The sequence below is a fragment of the Chenopodium album genome, chromosome 10, assembly GCF_948465745.1.
Source record: "Chenopodium album chromosome 10, dcCheAlbu1.1, whole genome shotgun sequence".
Taxonomy (NCBI): domain Eukaryota; kingdom Viridiplantae; phylum Streptophyta; class Magnoliopsida; order Caryophyllales; family Amaranthaceae; genus Chenopodium; species Chenopodium album.
The window spans coordinates 56,509,588-56,526,389 of record NC_137843.1 but is presented as its reverse complement, the minus strand read 5'-3'; the positions used below and the strand labels follow the sequence as shown (position 1 = coordinate 56,526,389).

General features: G+C 33.7%; 2 long non-coding RNA genes across 3 annotated transcripts; one reads left to right on the top strand and one right to left on the bottom strand.

Moving 5' to 3' along the window:
* Window positions 1–7,031: 7,031 nt before the first annotated feature.
* On the top strand, window positions 7,032–8,147 carry LOC145564243 (uncharacterized). The gene is made up of 2 exons (XR_014094777.1): window positions 7,032–7,492; window positions 7,750–8,147. It is a non-coding gene; the product is annotated as an uncharacterized LOC145564243 (long non-coding RNA).
* A 1,009-nt stretch (window positions 8,148–9,156) lies between these two features.
* Window positions 9,157–16,639, bottom strand: LOC145562616 (uncharacterized). Of its 2 annotated transcripts, none has more exons than XR_014094418.1 (3): window positions 16,119–16,639; window positions 9,853–10,815; window positions 9,157–9,445 (listed from the first exon to the last, which is right to left on the bottom strand). It is a non-coding gene; the product is annotated as an uncharacterized LOC145562616 (long non-coding RNA). The 2 variants fall into 2 exon arrangements; XR_014094417.1 differs by lacking the exon at window positions 16,119–16,639 and adding an exon at window positions 10,932–11,170.
* Window positions 16,640–16,802: the final 163 nt, after the last annotated feature.

Sequence of the window (16,802 nt, the reverse complement as noted above, 5' to 3'; positions counted from 1 at the left end):
GGTATGTTTATACTATGTAAAAATACTAACCTAACATCATTTAATTCCACCATAAGCTTTTTACCCTGCTTTTTTTTTTTTTTTTTTTTTTTTTTTCTATTGTAGTGTCTTCAAGAGCTCCATAAACACCTATTTGTCCAATAATATCTATTATATGAATTCCTTCTATAGTCAATTACAAAAACTTGAAAGTGAATGAAAATAGTAACTTTTAGAAATGAAACATACCTATTAAGAAGGAAGTGTCCAAATTTCTTAATAGTATTTCATCAAATGATGTAAAATTAAATGCGTGTAGAGATATAGGCAAGTTGTCCTCACAATGATTGACCATAGTTGAGTAGAAGAAATTAATTTTGTAAGGGTGTTGCGTTGTCTTGAAGTTTCCAAAACTGCCCAACACCAAACTTTGAAATGATATACAATTGGTCTTCCACAAGCATACAACTAAACTTTCTAATCAATGCATTCTTAATAGATGCTTGAATCTTTCCACCTTATAAAAAACATACGTTTAGAAAAATAGAGTTAATATTGTTTTGTATGTAACTTAAGAATTTGTTTTGAATAATTATATTATCAATACCTTTTCATCGAGAAATACCATCTCAATGCTATTATAGCCATTTGGATTATCAAAGCTTGGTGGCTTCCATAAGCGTATATTCGTATCTTAATTGTCATATTTTCCTTCATTGGAGTTATATCTTCAATGAACTCATATTGTTGTGCAGTCATTTTCATAAATCCTACATGATTAGAAAAGTTACTACCGAATAATCATAATAACTGACATCAATTTGAGTAAACTAAATTGCAAATTGAAATTTGTATTGGAAGACAAATATTTTCATACCTTCAAATACATAAGACACACTAAACAAAGGTAATGTTGAAAAAAAATGCAACATATATATATATATATATATATATATATATATATATATATATATATATATATATATATATATATATATATATATATATATATATATATATATATATTAAAATAAATTGTCAATTACTTTGGATAATTATTGTTTTTTTTTTATTTTTTTTATTTTTTATTTACCCTTATCATCACAATTACATAGGAGGGAATCTAGGATAATTAGTGCTTTTTTTTTATACTTATAATTCACTTTGGAATTGTGGCCAAAAGTCACTCACTTTTCATCATTGGTAGTTTCGTATTCATAGCTTTTTTTTTTATATATATATAATTTTTTTTAACAAACCTTAGAATGGATATATATAGATTATGTAATGCAATTTGATAGTTCCGTATTTATAGGCAACCAATAAACGTAGTATGTATCTATTATCTAATACAATACTTTATCCCGTACAATACTTATAGTTTTTTTTTAATGTGAAAGCGACACATAGGATAGGGAGGGGGGTGTATGATGTCAGCAAACTTCTATTTTAGTAATAGTTAATAGATTTTATTATGGAGTATTACTTTTTTAGTAAAATCTAATAGTACTTCATTTACAAAGGAGTTGGAATAATATTTTAGGTAAATGTATATTGGAGAATTATGAACACCAAATAAAAAGTAATATGTTTGTTATAAAGATAATATAAAAGATTTGAAATGATGTTATTATAATTGTATCAAACATTGTAGATTCAAATTTATCTAGTCTAATGCCCTATACTTAGCACTGTCAAAAAGGTTTGACAGTTCGGTTTCGGTTCAGTTTGAAATCGGTTCGGTATTTAATCGGGTCGGTTTGGAATCGGTTTAATTGTCTCACGGGCCGGTTTTGGTTCGGTTTAAATAGTTATCGGTTCGATTCGGTTTCGGTTTATTCTTAAGCGGTTTTAATTCGGTTCGGGTTGTAAACAGTCCGGGTAGTAAACGGTTCGGTGCAGACGGGTTGCAGTTTGTTAACGGTGCGGTGTAAACGGTTTTTATCCCGGTTCAAACAGTTTCGGGTTGGAAACGGTTTCGGGTTAGAAATAGTTCTGTTCTTTTTTGGTTTAGTTTATAACTGGTTCGGTTCTTTTTCGGTTCAGTTTTTAGCTGGTTCGGTTCTTTTTCGGTTCAGTTTATAACTGGTTCGGTTCTTCGATTGTTTAACCACTTTACCGTTATTCATATCGGTTCCATTTCAAGTTTACTAAATTACCCTTCTCTTCTTTTTTACGATACTTTATATATGTTCAAGTGACTAGTCTCCTCAGCTGGATGAAAAATCCTTGTGCAATTATGTTATGTGCTGATTGATATTCATGTTCTCTTGGACATTTTTTTGCTTTGTAAATTTTTTGTATAATACAGTAGAGCCTTGGTACTTAATATTACAAGCTTTTTGTTCATTTGGTTTCATCACCTCAAATGTATACATGACTAGAGGCAGTAGTGTTGCTAATAGTTTGAGGCAGGGCCTGAGCCTGCTTGTTTTGCTCTTGTTTGTGAACACTGATTATCCTTAAGACCTTAATGAATGATTTGCCTTGCTATTTAAAAAAAAATATTCTAAGATTTCTAATATTTAATCCATTTAATTATATCCCCGTCAAAAAAAAAAAAAAATTTAAAAAAAAATCCATTTAATTATATAAAAAAATTTGTAAACGATTCGATTTAGAAGCGGTTTGGTTCATAAACGGTTCGGTTTATAACCAGTTCGGTTTACACTCAGTTCGGTTTTTAAATGGTTCAGTGCAAACGGGTAGCAGTTTGCTAACGGTTCGGTGTAAACGGTTTTTTTGCCAGTTTAAACGGTTTCGGGTTGGAACTGGTTTCGGGTTAGATACGGTTTGGTTCTTTTTCGGTTCGGTTTTCTTTCAGTTCGGTTTATATTCGGTTCGGTTTGTTAACGGGTTCGGTTCTTATATGGTTTAACATTATTCGGTTCGATTCGGTTTCGGGTTTACTAAAATACGGTTCGGGTCGGTTTTCGGTTTCAAAAAAAATCGGTTTTTTATCGGTTCGGTTCTCATTTGGGTCGGTCGGTTTCGGGCAATTAAACGGTTTCGGTTTGAAATTTGACAGCACTACCTATACTACTCCGTAATAGACTAATAGCATGGGTATTTTAAGCTAAAAATCTTGTAGATTCATAAGAGGGTAATTCACAAATTAGTATCAAAACAAGCATCCTAGCTCTGCCTCTACTTCACAATGTACTTCGTTGATACAAAAAACAAAGAAAATTGGCCTGATAAAAAGGAAAAAAGAGAGACGGAGAAAGGGAACCAACACCAAGCTAAGGGTATAATCAGTTAAAAGCTCAAAGCTTTAGGTTGGTATAATTGGTTTCTTCAGTTCGGTCCAGTCCAATTTTCCGGTCAGGACCGATGTTTGAACAGCCCTGATAAGATCACCTTGAATTTAGAACCCAGGCTCGATCCCTTCCAGCTTGAAGTGTAGAGTCTGGTCAATACATGCAGGGGATATCATGAATTCACCAATAACAGTTGAATTCATGCATCTTTTTGCTTGTAAACCAACACAATATGTATATGTCACACCCTGTTACTCATGTGTACTCCTAAAGTAGGCAATCTACGGCCTTAAAGAAGCTCTGCGAGCATGGTATACCAAACTGATAATTTTTTTAATTTATTTTTGCTTGGACTAGGTATCAAACGAGCAGTGTGACTGTGTGAGTTGTGTTACAACAAAGAAGCAACTGTCATGGTTTTCCCTGTGAGCAATGTCTCATGTAAATTGCCTATGAAACTGAATTACAGTACTTTTTATTATGGATACATTAAGAACCCATTGATACTCCTGTAATATTTCAGTTTATTACCGTTCCAAAAAAAAAAAAAAAAACAAAAAAAAAAAATTCAGTTTATTACATAATCTACATCGGTTTCTGTTGTAGAGCTGTGGCAGCACAAATAAATTCGTAATTTCAAACAAAAATACCCAGTCCGGTCCCAGTCCAGTTTTGAAGGGTTTTAGAACTGACCGGACCGAAGACAGGTTTTTTAAATATCTCAACCCGAAGACCAGTCCGGTGTCTTCGGCCCGATCTAGTCCAAGGTCCAGTTTGGTCCATGCTTTCGGTGCGGACCGGTTTTGGAACAGCCCTTATAGCAACACCTCGAATTTCGAACCCAGGCTCGATCCCCGCCAGCTTGAAGTGTATGGTCTGGTCAGTACATGCAGGAGATGTCATGAATTCACCAACAATAAGTTCAATCCATACATCTTTTTGCTCGTCAACCAACACGAGTTCCTCTTCATGTGATGTCCCACCAGCGTAGGAAAAATAATATCTAGCAGCACTCAGACACCTTTCAGATGCTGAGAGAGGCACTTTTATCACAAATGCAACTTCATAAGTGATTTCTGGAGAGAGATATCCAGCGTCAAAATCACCCTTCACATCGAAAAATCTGTTACTGAAAGGTGCTGATTTCAATTTTCCCACTGTTATCAATGCTCCCTCACTGCAGCACAGAAATTAACCCAAATAAGAACACGCATAAAGGATTTGAGATTTTAATTAAACGAGACAGACTAAACCTATATAATGATTCCTCTTGAATCATGAATTTACTAGAGACAAGCACAAACTATCATCTGTAGAATAATTCATGCAAATCAAGTCAATTAACTATTAATTTAACAGATAATATTTAGATTACTCGCTCTTAATTGGAATTATGCAGCAACACAACAAATGATATACAAACTGTTAGCCTATACCTTTCTTCTATTTTTCTCCATTCCCAGAAATTATCCAAGGGAACATCCTTAAATGGGTTACACTCACGCAAAGATAGGCACGTGGCGTACAGCATGAAGCAATTATAGTAGATGTCATTTTGCTTCACGACCCAGTATTTCTGCATGATTAACATCACAGTTCAAACTGAGTATTTAGGAAATCCGACTCAGAACTTTAAAGCAACTAACACTGGGAAATTTTTTTTATAGAAATGAGTGATGAACTAGCCTGTGCTTTATTATTCAAGAAAACTCCATCAATGAGCCGCTCGTAGAGCTTGCTGATGGAGGAAAAGTCAACAGGAGTGTCAGATTGTCCAATAATGGCTTCAAGGTTATGAGGCAGCTTAAGGCTTTGTCTTGACCATCCACATTCTCCTGCTTGATGGACAAACGCCTGTGGCAATCCCAAAAACTCGAGTTGCTGAAGGGTGGTAACAAACGTCAAGCCTAAGGGAAACATGTATAGCTCTTCACACTTAATAATCACTAACTTCTTAAGGCAAGGCATTGCGCCTGGCTGTACCACCCAATTGCTCAAACATGGAAGACTCGCCATATAGAGCTCTTCAAGCACAGGAAATGAGCCATCTTTGCAGAAAAGCATAGACCCCAAGAAGGAATTTGTAAGTTTCAGGAGCTTCAGATGGGCCAAGGCTCCAGCGGCCACCATGGGGTCTTGATGTTGTAGATAGCTATCCTTCAACTCTAATATAACAAGGTTTGGTGGCAATATGAAAGACAATCTGGTCACCTGTAGCTTTCCAACCAACACCAGTTTATGTAGGCGGTAGTTGTGAGAGAAGATCGGATTAGCAAGCTGTAAGGCTACACCAAAACAATAAGTTATGTACTCATAGGGTTTACAAACAATTGACTTAGTCGGAGGACGCAATTATCGTATCCACTACATACTATATTAGGAATAACAATAGCATTCTAAACTCCTCAAAAGTCACATCAACAACCCCTAATCAATCATGATCCTCAACATTAAATTGAAACAACATATTTAATCATAAAAGTTCTTCATAAGAAGTATAAAGTCACTAATACCCATGTTTATGAGGCTCAAAGCATGCCCTAACTGTTTTTTAATTCAATCTATACGAAGGAAACAAACAATTCAAGGCAGTAGTGCCACACAATGGTAAATGGAAATAGAGAGTCAATATAAACATATACAAAGCATGTAATAATACTACATAGCTCATAATTTAACAAGGCTGTTTAAACAACATGGATGTAAAGAGATAATAGTCCAACAGTTAATAGTACCTAACATTAACTCACTTATTGCAAAGCAATTTCTAGAAATAATTTACAAATTACGAGCCTCTTCACTATAGTCTTCAATTCATACTAAGCGTCACTTTAATTAAGAAATAATAATGGTCAAAGGTTAAATAAATAAGCTGTAATGCAATACGTGATCCGCAGTAATGGTTCAGCAATCATCACAGAACATTGTACGGAGTATGTATCAAGAAATGGGAATGGAGTATTAATTCGCTATCAATTATTCTAGCTATACTAGCAAAAGAAATAACTCACAGCTCAAGGAGTAATGTATACTTCAAAAAGTATCTTAAAATCAATCAACAGCAACCATATATCAAGAAATATATTCACTAAATTTGGCAGTGGCACAAATATGTGTAACCATATAATATCAACATCAAATTAAAGATCCTCAATAAATAAAACTCTTATGGTCACCTTCCTTGATGCACTCCACCAATCTGAGCCAAACTCACGTACCCATTACACAAGAATTAATCAATATGAATACTTTTGTTTAATACTCATATAAGACAATCAATATGAATAATGTGTGGGAAAAAGGCACGCCCGATAAGGTTATTGCTACTTTGATTATAAAGCCTGTTCTTCAGCACTATAGAATGAATAATTAGAAATTATATGCAATATATATTCTCCTTAAATTGATGATTTCACACACGATCCAAAAACACAATATAAATTCCAAAGTTCATGGCTTAAACAAACGACAAGTAATAGTCTTGACAATAGAAATAAAAAACAAGTATCACTATTAGCCACAATAGAAATAAAATTTCGAATTTAGATTGTAGGAATTATGACTAATAGCAATTAATAATAGAACAAACTTATCTGATTTAATGTCGTGGCGTGACATAGCATCACTGCCCTAAAGTCAAATTTGCCCCGTACTCACTAGTAGAATAAACTAAATGGGAAGCCCCAAATGGCAAGCGGTTATTGAATTCCGCTTCCAAAAACACCCAAAAAAAAAAAAAAAAAACTAATATAAACAAATGGCAAGCGGTTTTGGGTGAACCGCTTACCAAAATGTAAATGGCAAGCGGTTCAAACCATTAACCGCTTGCCATTTGCTAAAAGACCCTATTTCTCACGCGGCCTCCTTCTCTCTCCTCTCCACACCTTATTTCTCACGTCCCTCTATCTCCTCCCTCACCTCATTCCCCACGTCTTCTCTCTCCTCTCATCTCCTCCTCCATTCTCCTCCATCTGATTTCCTCTCTCCATTCTCCTCCATCTATCACGTTCCTTCTCTCCTCTCTTCTCAAGCAGCACCAGTTTTTCGAGCAAAAAAACTCATAAAAAACCCCGATTTTTCGAACTCACAAATCCGAGCATAGTCGAGTAAAAATCCAAGCAAAAAAAATTCAAGCAAAACCGACCAAAATTAGCGAAAATCCGACCAAATTCAAGCAAAAATCCGACCAAATCCGAGCAATACCAACACCAACACTCATGAGGTTGTGTAATTTCAGATCTAATTTAATTTAGGTAAGAATTTAGAGTTATTTTTTTTTTTTTTTCAAATTTCTGATTTAATTACTTGTATTATTCCATTAATTTTTCTGGGTATTGGTTTAATTTTTCTAGATTTGTTCAATTTAGTTGATATTAAATGTTTAATTACGGAGTTTATTGGGTTTGGTGGTGGTATTGATGGGTTTTGTGGGTTTTAATTTCAAATTTTATGTTCTCTTTGCATCATTGCATGAGTAAATTTTTTGAGCTTTTTTCTTTAATTGTTCCAGATACAGGTGGCGTCGATTGTGGTGGCGGTAGTGGGCTGGTGGCGTCGATTGTGGTGGCGGTGGTGGGATGGTTGCGTTGATTGTGGTGGCGTTGGTGGTGGTTGGATGGTTGCGTCGATTGTGGTGGCGAAAAGGGATGGGATCTGGTGGATAGTGGTGGTGCTGGTGCGTGGTCTGGTGCTGGTGCGCGGTGCGTGGTGCGCGTGAACGGTGAGGGTGGTGGTGGTGCACGTGAACGGTGATGCTGGTGGTGGAGAACAAGTGCTGTCTCGTATAATTTTTTTTTAGACAACTTGTATTAATGTAATTACTTGTATTAATTTTTATTTTTTTTTTTGTTTTTGATGAAAATGTACTACTTACATCAATTAATTAATAAAAATATTATTGTTTTTATATATATATTGTTTGTTTATCAATTTCAGTGAAAAAAAGGAAAAAAAAAAATTTATTTTTTATAGCCCAAATGGGCAGCGGTTTGGCGCCAAAACCGCTGCCCATTCTCTTCAAATGGCAAGCGGTTCTGAACCGCTTGCTATTTGAATGGCCATTGGCAAGCCCCCCAATAGGGAGCGGTTCAAAACCGCTTGCCATTGGGGGGTTTGAACCGCTTGCCAATTTGTTTTTTCTACTAGTGACTTGTACACACGGACTCATAGCAATCGACCTCCAGGGTTACACGACTCTAACTCTCCGGTGTACTACGAAAAGCTAGATTGAGAACACAATGATCAATGCCCAAAACTAAAAGTTATTTTGTGTAACATTTTGGAGTAAAGAAGAGAAGTATAGCTTTTAATTGTGTATCTCCCTTGTGAAGTGGAGGATGCTTCAATTTATAGAAGTTTTCACCAAGCTCAAGTCAAAAGAAGGGAATTAATATTTCCCGGGAACCATGCATAAGAAATCAATCAAAAACCCTTTAATTATGCATGTTTACTAATTAGTTTTCCATTTATGTATTAAACGGCTAGAGAGGAGGAAATATATGATGATCAAAGTCAACTAATTGCCATAATCATGGTATCAATCAAGCAAATTTGAATTTTGATCTTTTGAAGCAAAATCAATGAACCAAGACTTGGAGTTGTACTATGGGAACAAGTGAATAACTCCAACAACACCATCATTCCACTCACAGTGAAATGTATGTAGTCGGCCAGATGTCAGGCTTGGGCACTTGAAGGCAGCCTTCAAATTAGGGATGGCAATGGATCGGATGTGGATCGGATGGAGCTCAATCCGCCTCCATCCGTTAACTACCCATCTGCCACCCGACCCATCCATCACCCGACTTTTTCTTCATCCACATCCGCTCCATCCATCATCCGCGGGTGAATCGGGTGGATCGGGTGCTAATCGGGTTATAACTAGCTAATTTATATTTTTCTGTTTAACGACATTGACTGCACAAATTAAACATCACCATTATATTTTCATGCATCAATTGGGCAATCACATTAAAGGGAAATAGGGAATAATAATTAGAGTTCAAATTAAAGCTAACAAGTAACATACACATAGTACATAGCTTTTTTGTTGGACCTTGTTGGTAGCAGCGATTACTAACAAAAAAAATAAAAAAAAAAACTACAATGAGATGAACATCCATCAAGTCTTCAATTCACATCATAGAACTATAGTAGTTCTTCATCAACTCTTGAAGTCACTTTCATATGTCCATGTCCTCTCCATCCTACAATAATAAAAAAGAAGGAAAAAAACAAAATTTTAACAGTGTAAAATAAAATTATAACCATAAAAAATATAATTACAATAAAATATTAACAAAGAATATAAATTTAATAGTCAACATTTTCATCTAAGAACAAAGTATAAGCTTCAGATTTAAAAAAAAATAATAATAATGAATCACAAAAGCAAGTTAAATATATTCACAGTAGACAAATTCTCTAATTATGATATTAATTTACATACACTTCAAAATTATACAATACTCATATCAAAATTGAAAAAGTTTGCATATTTACAAGTAGTGCAATCTCAAAAATCAGGATTAGATGATAGACTAGGTAGAAAAATAATTTCATTCCAAATTTCCAAATACATATTGAAGATGAAAGAAAAGAAACATATACTTACAAGATTGTGGATGAGTCGAATAATTAAATGGTGGTAAGTCCTTCAAGGATGCCGATCTGTAAGAATTTTGCACGATCTGGTCAGAGGTGAGACCGTTGGAGCATCGCCAGAATTGCAGGTACTGAAGTAAGGGACTAAGGGGTCTTCTTAGAGAAAGGAGAGAGAAAGTGTTGTGGAGGCTAAGGACTAAGGAGTGAAGTCGGTGAAAATAAAACCCTAGCTGTGCTATTTTTTTTTAATAGACTTTATATATTAAAATATACGTATATATTATATTATTATAAATATTCGGGTGGATGGGTGGGTCGGGTGGTGGGTCGGATTTACACCAACCCGCCAACCCGATCCATCACCCGATCCACCCGTCACCCGATTGAAATCCGTGAGTTGTCAGATTTTCGTCCACTTTTTCGGGTCGGGTGGATCGGATATCCATCGAGTCAGGGTGAAATTGCCACCCCTACTTCAGATCCTTTTTTGTAGTCACAATCACCTTCAACTTTTCCAAATTTGTGCTCAGTTTTGGCACCTCTCTGGCAAACCAATCACTCCCTCCACTACATCTGACACCCCACAACTCTGCATCTTATTTATTTCCTTTCCGACTGTATAGATTTCAGGAGCTTTATATAGAAATCGACCAAATCTCTTGATGAGCCGCCTTTTCTTCTCAGTTGTTGCTGGGACTAAAAGGATGTAATTATCAATCGCATCCTCAACATCATAGACAAGCTCCCTTATTTGGCGTATCAAAGTGCCAACCTCTATCTCTTCTTGCCTTACATCGGCGTCTTTGAGATACTCCTGCATCAATTCCAGCTCTTGTTGGAGGCCTTTCACTTGATCCGCAACTTTGAATAATGTAACAGCCTCTCGTTCCAGTAAAGAAATAATCCAACAGGAAGCTGATGCCACGATTGATTCTGCCATGATTATATTCGGTGTTTATTTCATTTAGTTATCCTGCATATGACAAATTGGTGCTCATAATTAGCAACAAATTAAATAATCTTAATAAATGGCAAGTAAAAATAAATTGATAGCACATGAAAATATAAAATGAGTAAAATGGCAAATACCAGAAGAGGCTAATCAGTAATCTTTTTTTTTTTTTTTTTTTTTTTTTTTTTTTTTTTTTTTTTTTTTTTTTTTGAATAATGGCTAATCAGTAATCACTGGTGATGAGGAGTTTGTTTCTTAAGAAAAAAAAAAAAAAAAAAAAGATTTCTTTGTTTTTCCTACTAGTACTCCGTATAGCTCAAGAAGCTCTTGCCAAATCTCAGGAATTGGATAGTTCGGTTCAATCTCGTATATGAAATTATCACATAGAAAAGTCTATCTTGAATTTTCAAACCCGCGTTACGGAAGAAGGTCCTACAGCATAATTGATGCCTTTTCAGTGTACTGTAATTTTCTAGGCCATGTAAACAATATTGTTCAACTTTTGTCACTTAGTCACCGTTCATTTCACCTTATTTTTTATGAACTGAAATTATTTTTGCTTAATTGAAATTATTTTTGTTGAACTGAAATTATTTATTGATTTTATATTATATTTCTTCTTTAAAGTTACCAATTTTTAATAAACTGAACTTATTTTTACTGAGATGAAAATATTTTTGCTGAACTAAAATTATTTTTACTGCATATTTTTTTTTTTAAGATGAAGTGAACAACGCCTTATTCTAAAACATGAAAAATAATTTAAGTAATTGAACAAAGTTAATAGATGAATACTATTATTATTACAACAATATTGAAACGGAAAAGACATACTTGTACTCAAGAATACAAAGGTACGAGCCTATAGAAGTAATAGAACCCATCATGTCTACTTAGGTCGTACAAAGTAAAACTTTAAGAGATATACTGTACTTTATATTAGCATGAGTTTTTCTACTCCGTATTATTTTGTAAATTTATTAAATTGTTCTTCCGGATTGATTAAATTTAATTTTTTTCAAGAAATATTTAATGATTATTTAGATAAAGGATTTAAATTTTACCATTGTTCCAACGTTGGATGATAAGTTTCAACGACTAGCGTCGACAGTTATTGGCTATGGTCTAGTAAGTTTGTCTATAGTCGACCGTACTACGATGACTTAGATCAAATTAGTAATACATTTTAATCAAAATCTTATGAATTAGAATTAACTTAAGTACATGTTTTAACATTTTCGTCAAGAACTTCATGTACTCGATTGAATCAAGTGTTATGATCTGATCAATTTAAGTTTTTGTATTTTTTCCGACGTTTAAACGTTTAAAGCTCTCAAAGTTCATAGACTCATACTAGAAATTATGAATCGAAGTTGGGTGATGGCCCGGTGATTTAAGGGGGGTGATTATGACAAATTGGTCTTCACTTGTCTTTTCCTTAAACATATTGTCATTTTGGATTTTTCAATTGTTCCATAAAAAGTATATGAATCTTCTTCTTTAATGAAAAAATAGCATTTTGGCTTAGAAACTGTGTGGAAAAAGAGAGGAAGGGAAATAGAAGTAGGGTTATGACTGATCGATCCAAATTAAAGTTTGAAGATATAGAGTTGTGATGAGTGAATTTTTGAAATTGCTAGTGCCAAAAAAAAGCCAAAATTAAAACAAAATCCAAAGAATGATTCAATCAATTTAACACTTGAAATTCATCATGTATTATGAAATTGGAAATTTTCTAGAAGACCAATTTCCCTTGTTGTCGGTAGAATTAAACCTTAATTTATTCAAAAAAAAAAAAAAAAAAAAGTAGAATCAAACCTTACTCCACTACTACATTTTAAGCCTAATGCAACGCCTAAATTCGTCGCATTAGAGCCCTTAAACCGTTGTCATAGGCCTAACGCAACGTCTCCAAACCGTGGCATCCGCTGGCGTGGCATTAGCCCTAATACAACGGCGAAATGACCTAACGCAACGGTAACACTAGTGCCGTTGCGTTAGCTATAAATCTAATGCAACGGCACCCTTATAACCGTTGTATTAGCCATATTTAGCTAATACAACAATCATATACAGCTAACGCAACGGTAAGGTAGCTAATGCGACGACCAATATTCATGTATTGAATATATATATATATATTCTTTTTTGAAACAATATAGTATATGTAAACCTAAGTGTATAAGAAACTATATAATTAATGACAATTTTGAGAAATTAAATAGATATTTTATTGAGATTTAAAAAAATCCATAGTACATACATACAATTTCAGACTTAAACAAAAAAAAAGTTCAAACAACACCTATAACTAAATGTTTATTCTTCAAAAACAAAATTGTGACATTAGTTTTGAGCTTGTTGAGCTTGAGCAAGAATCGCCACCATAATAAATTGAAAGCCTATAATTCTCCACCTGTATACCATGGTTGATGTTATCAATTATAGTCCCTGCATAACATGTCAAGAAGAAAATTACAATTTTTCTCTAAGACTTTATGCCTTGCATAAATTTTTTTTTCTTTTTTTTTTTTTACAGTCTTGCATTATTGATAAATAAGCAACATACATAATTAATATATACCATCCAATTTTATGAAAACAACAAAAAAAACATCCAAATTTAGTTCCCGAACTACCTAATACAAAAATAAACAAATAAAATAAACCCTTGATTAGAAGACAAGTAGTCAAGACAAAGCTAAAGCCAAAAAAAAAAAAAAAAAAAAAAAAAAAGGATAAAAATTAATTGTATCAAATTAACAATTATTTGACACAATGAGATTTGTAAACAACATAGGTAATATCAGATTCACTTATTTCTTTAGGGTAAACACATTAAAAACCAGCATATAACATCACATAATAAACATTAAATTACACATTGGTATAGCTCATTAGAGACAGCAGCAAGCAACATGTTGACAACATAACGAATTTAACAACAAGAGCACAACACAGCATCACATCACAGCCTAGATTAATCCAACTAACCTTGTTCATATTGATTAGATTTAGTGAAAGGCTCCTACCCCAAGGAAATCTCTTGCTAGACTATCAGGAATTGGCCTAACTTAAGGGGAAGGGTATTATAGATAGTGCAGTTTATTGATGAGTGTTCGTTGTGAGGAGAAAGATACTAAGTCAATAGAGGAAAATAGAATCTTATCATTCCATAAGGAAGGGAAAAGAGGAGAGAATTCGGAGACAATCCACACTACTCACACAATCACACTAACCCTCCCGACTTCTCCAAAGCAACCTACGAACTTACAATAGAATTATTTCTTCGTAATGTTTCTAAATGAGTCTAACCAAGCAACCACCTACCTCAAGAATTAATAGAGAAGTTTAAGCATACATTAATAGTCTTTAAATCATACTAGCTACATAACTAGGACTAATAACAAATCTAAAGGCCTTTAATTTGTTGCAAACTAGAACTTTTTTTAAGCTTTGTATATATAATAGGTGACTAGCACAACTAAATTAAAGTCAGTTTAATGGAAAAGTATACTAAATTGAAGAACATGTTACTGTAATTTCAAAAAGATAACAAAAAAAAAAAAAAAAAAAAAAAAAAACTAAATAACAAACAAGGAAAGCATAGTTAACATACTACCCTCCAAACTACTACAATATTGTATAAAGAAAGAGTAAGAAAAAATTGATATAACCTCAAAGTCTAACTATAACAAAGTTATCTAGTAATTTTTCCCCTGCTATGAACAAAAAAAAAGCAAGAGTTAGGAAACAAAAAACTTCAATTTAGGATGTTGGATGAATAGAGTAACCATTACATTTTACACATGAAATGAATGTTCTATTAGCTAGATTTAAAAGCTTAAAAAGACTAATAATGATCTAGAGATGCCTCTGTAAAACCCAAGGTCAAGTGCCACTAACCAAACATTGTAATTGGAGTCCATAATAAAGTCCATAATATTGAATTCCACAATACTCCCATCTCTTTAAACTGATGGGCTATTAGACATAGTTTAGTGACTCTAAGTCGCTAATCAGAGAAATAAATCTGTACTATGTATTTAGTAGTCTTTAATGTTATCAAAATAAATCGACAACCCTTTCATTTTTAATAAAAGCCAATATATGAGTTATTAATCTTAAATTCCACAATGCAAGGTGTCATTACTACAGTACAGGCCTACAGGGCATACTACACAAAGGCAGGTAAGGTTTTTTGGAAATACATTTAGAGCACTATGGCGAAACAAGAAAAATGAAAAGCAAAACGTCTTTATTACACGATGGAGCTCTAAGATTCAATAAAATCTAGATCCAAATTCCGTAGTTTACAACTAAATCTCATAGCTTAATTTAACATCTAGCAACTACAACCTACTTTATTTGTACTGTATTACTTCAATACCATTGGAAATATTCATATGGATAAGAAATTGGTAAATATACATCATTAGATGATGCTAAAAACGAATCCACGGAATACTTGTTAATTGATTGCAGACTTGCAATTGAAACCAATAGTAATAAATATAAAGAATAGATAAGAAGAGGAAAAAAAAAAACCCTTTGTTTTTACCAGATCTAAGAGCAGAATGAGCAAAAAAAAGGGAAAAAGTACTATATTGCCAAATCCAAACACAAAACAATTAAAAATTGAAGATAGTAAAAAGAATTTCTCACCAGACTTGAATTTTCGATTCCTAAATTGTTGAGGATGATGACCATCTCTTTCTTGTTGGGAGGAATTGAATTGGGAATTTACGTACTATGGAGAAATATAGAGTTTCTCTCTCTTCTTTTTCTCACACATAAATGAAGGCAATCTAAAGTTAGAAGAAGGGTTAGAATTATTTCAAAAAAATAAAAGTAGAAGAAGGGTTTTGAAATAATTTGAAAAACAAAAATTTCGATTTACACTCATTTGGCGGCATTTTGTAAATTGATCGTACTATAATTTCTAAATAGGGACTATGATTAACTGCCGTCGCATTAGCTTAACTAATGCAACGCCTTCACAGGCTAATGCGACGCCGTAGTAGAGACCGTTGCATTAGTATGCATAAATAAATTGGTAGTACAATAGTCGTTGCATTAGCCCTTTCTAATGTGACGGTAATAAGCAAGCCGTTGTATTAGCCCATTTTCAGTCGTTGCATTAACTCAAAAATGTAGTAGTGCTCGCAGCTCCCAACAACTAACAACCAAGCTAAAATCTGATCTAATTCCAGTTGCAGGAAACAACACAAGATAAATCAAAGACAATTAGCAACAAAATAATCTTAATAAATGGCAAGTACAAATAAATTTAGAGCACATAAAATGAGTAAAATGGCAAATACCAGAAGAGGCTAATCAGTAACCACTGGTGCTGATACTCCGATCCGTATAGCTCAAGAAGCTCTTGCCAATTCTCTGGAATTCAGGAGTTGGATATGAAATTATCTCATAGAAGTATCCATCTTGAATTTTCAAACCCGAGTTATGGAGGATTTTTTTTTTTTTTTTTTTGGAAAATTTGTTAAAAACCATCTTATAAAAATCAAATTTTGTTGAAAACCATCTTATAAATTTTTTTTTGTCAAAACACACCTGTTTTAAAATTTTTTTTGTTAAGGTACACATGTTTTAAAATTTTTTTTGTTAAATCCCACCATTTCTTCGTGTTCCGCTAATTACTTACATTTCCGGCGTTGACTAATATGTGCACCTCACGTGACCCACTTAACTCTACTTTTCTTTTATTTTTTCCCCCCTTTCCCTCCATTCACTCCCCTTTTCGTCAATCCTCTTCATCATATTTTGGTTTTTATAACCTTTTATATAATTGCACGGAAACGTAAGTGACGAAAGGGGAATGAATGAAGGGAAAATGGGGGGGAAAATAATAGAAGAGTTGGGTTAAGTAGGTCACGTGAGGTGCACATGCTAATCAACACCGGAAATGTCAATCGATAGTCGAAATCTGAAAAGTGGTGGGATTCAACAAAAAAAAATTTAAAGCAGGTGTGTTTTGACAAAAAAAA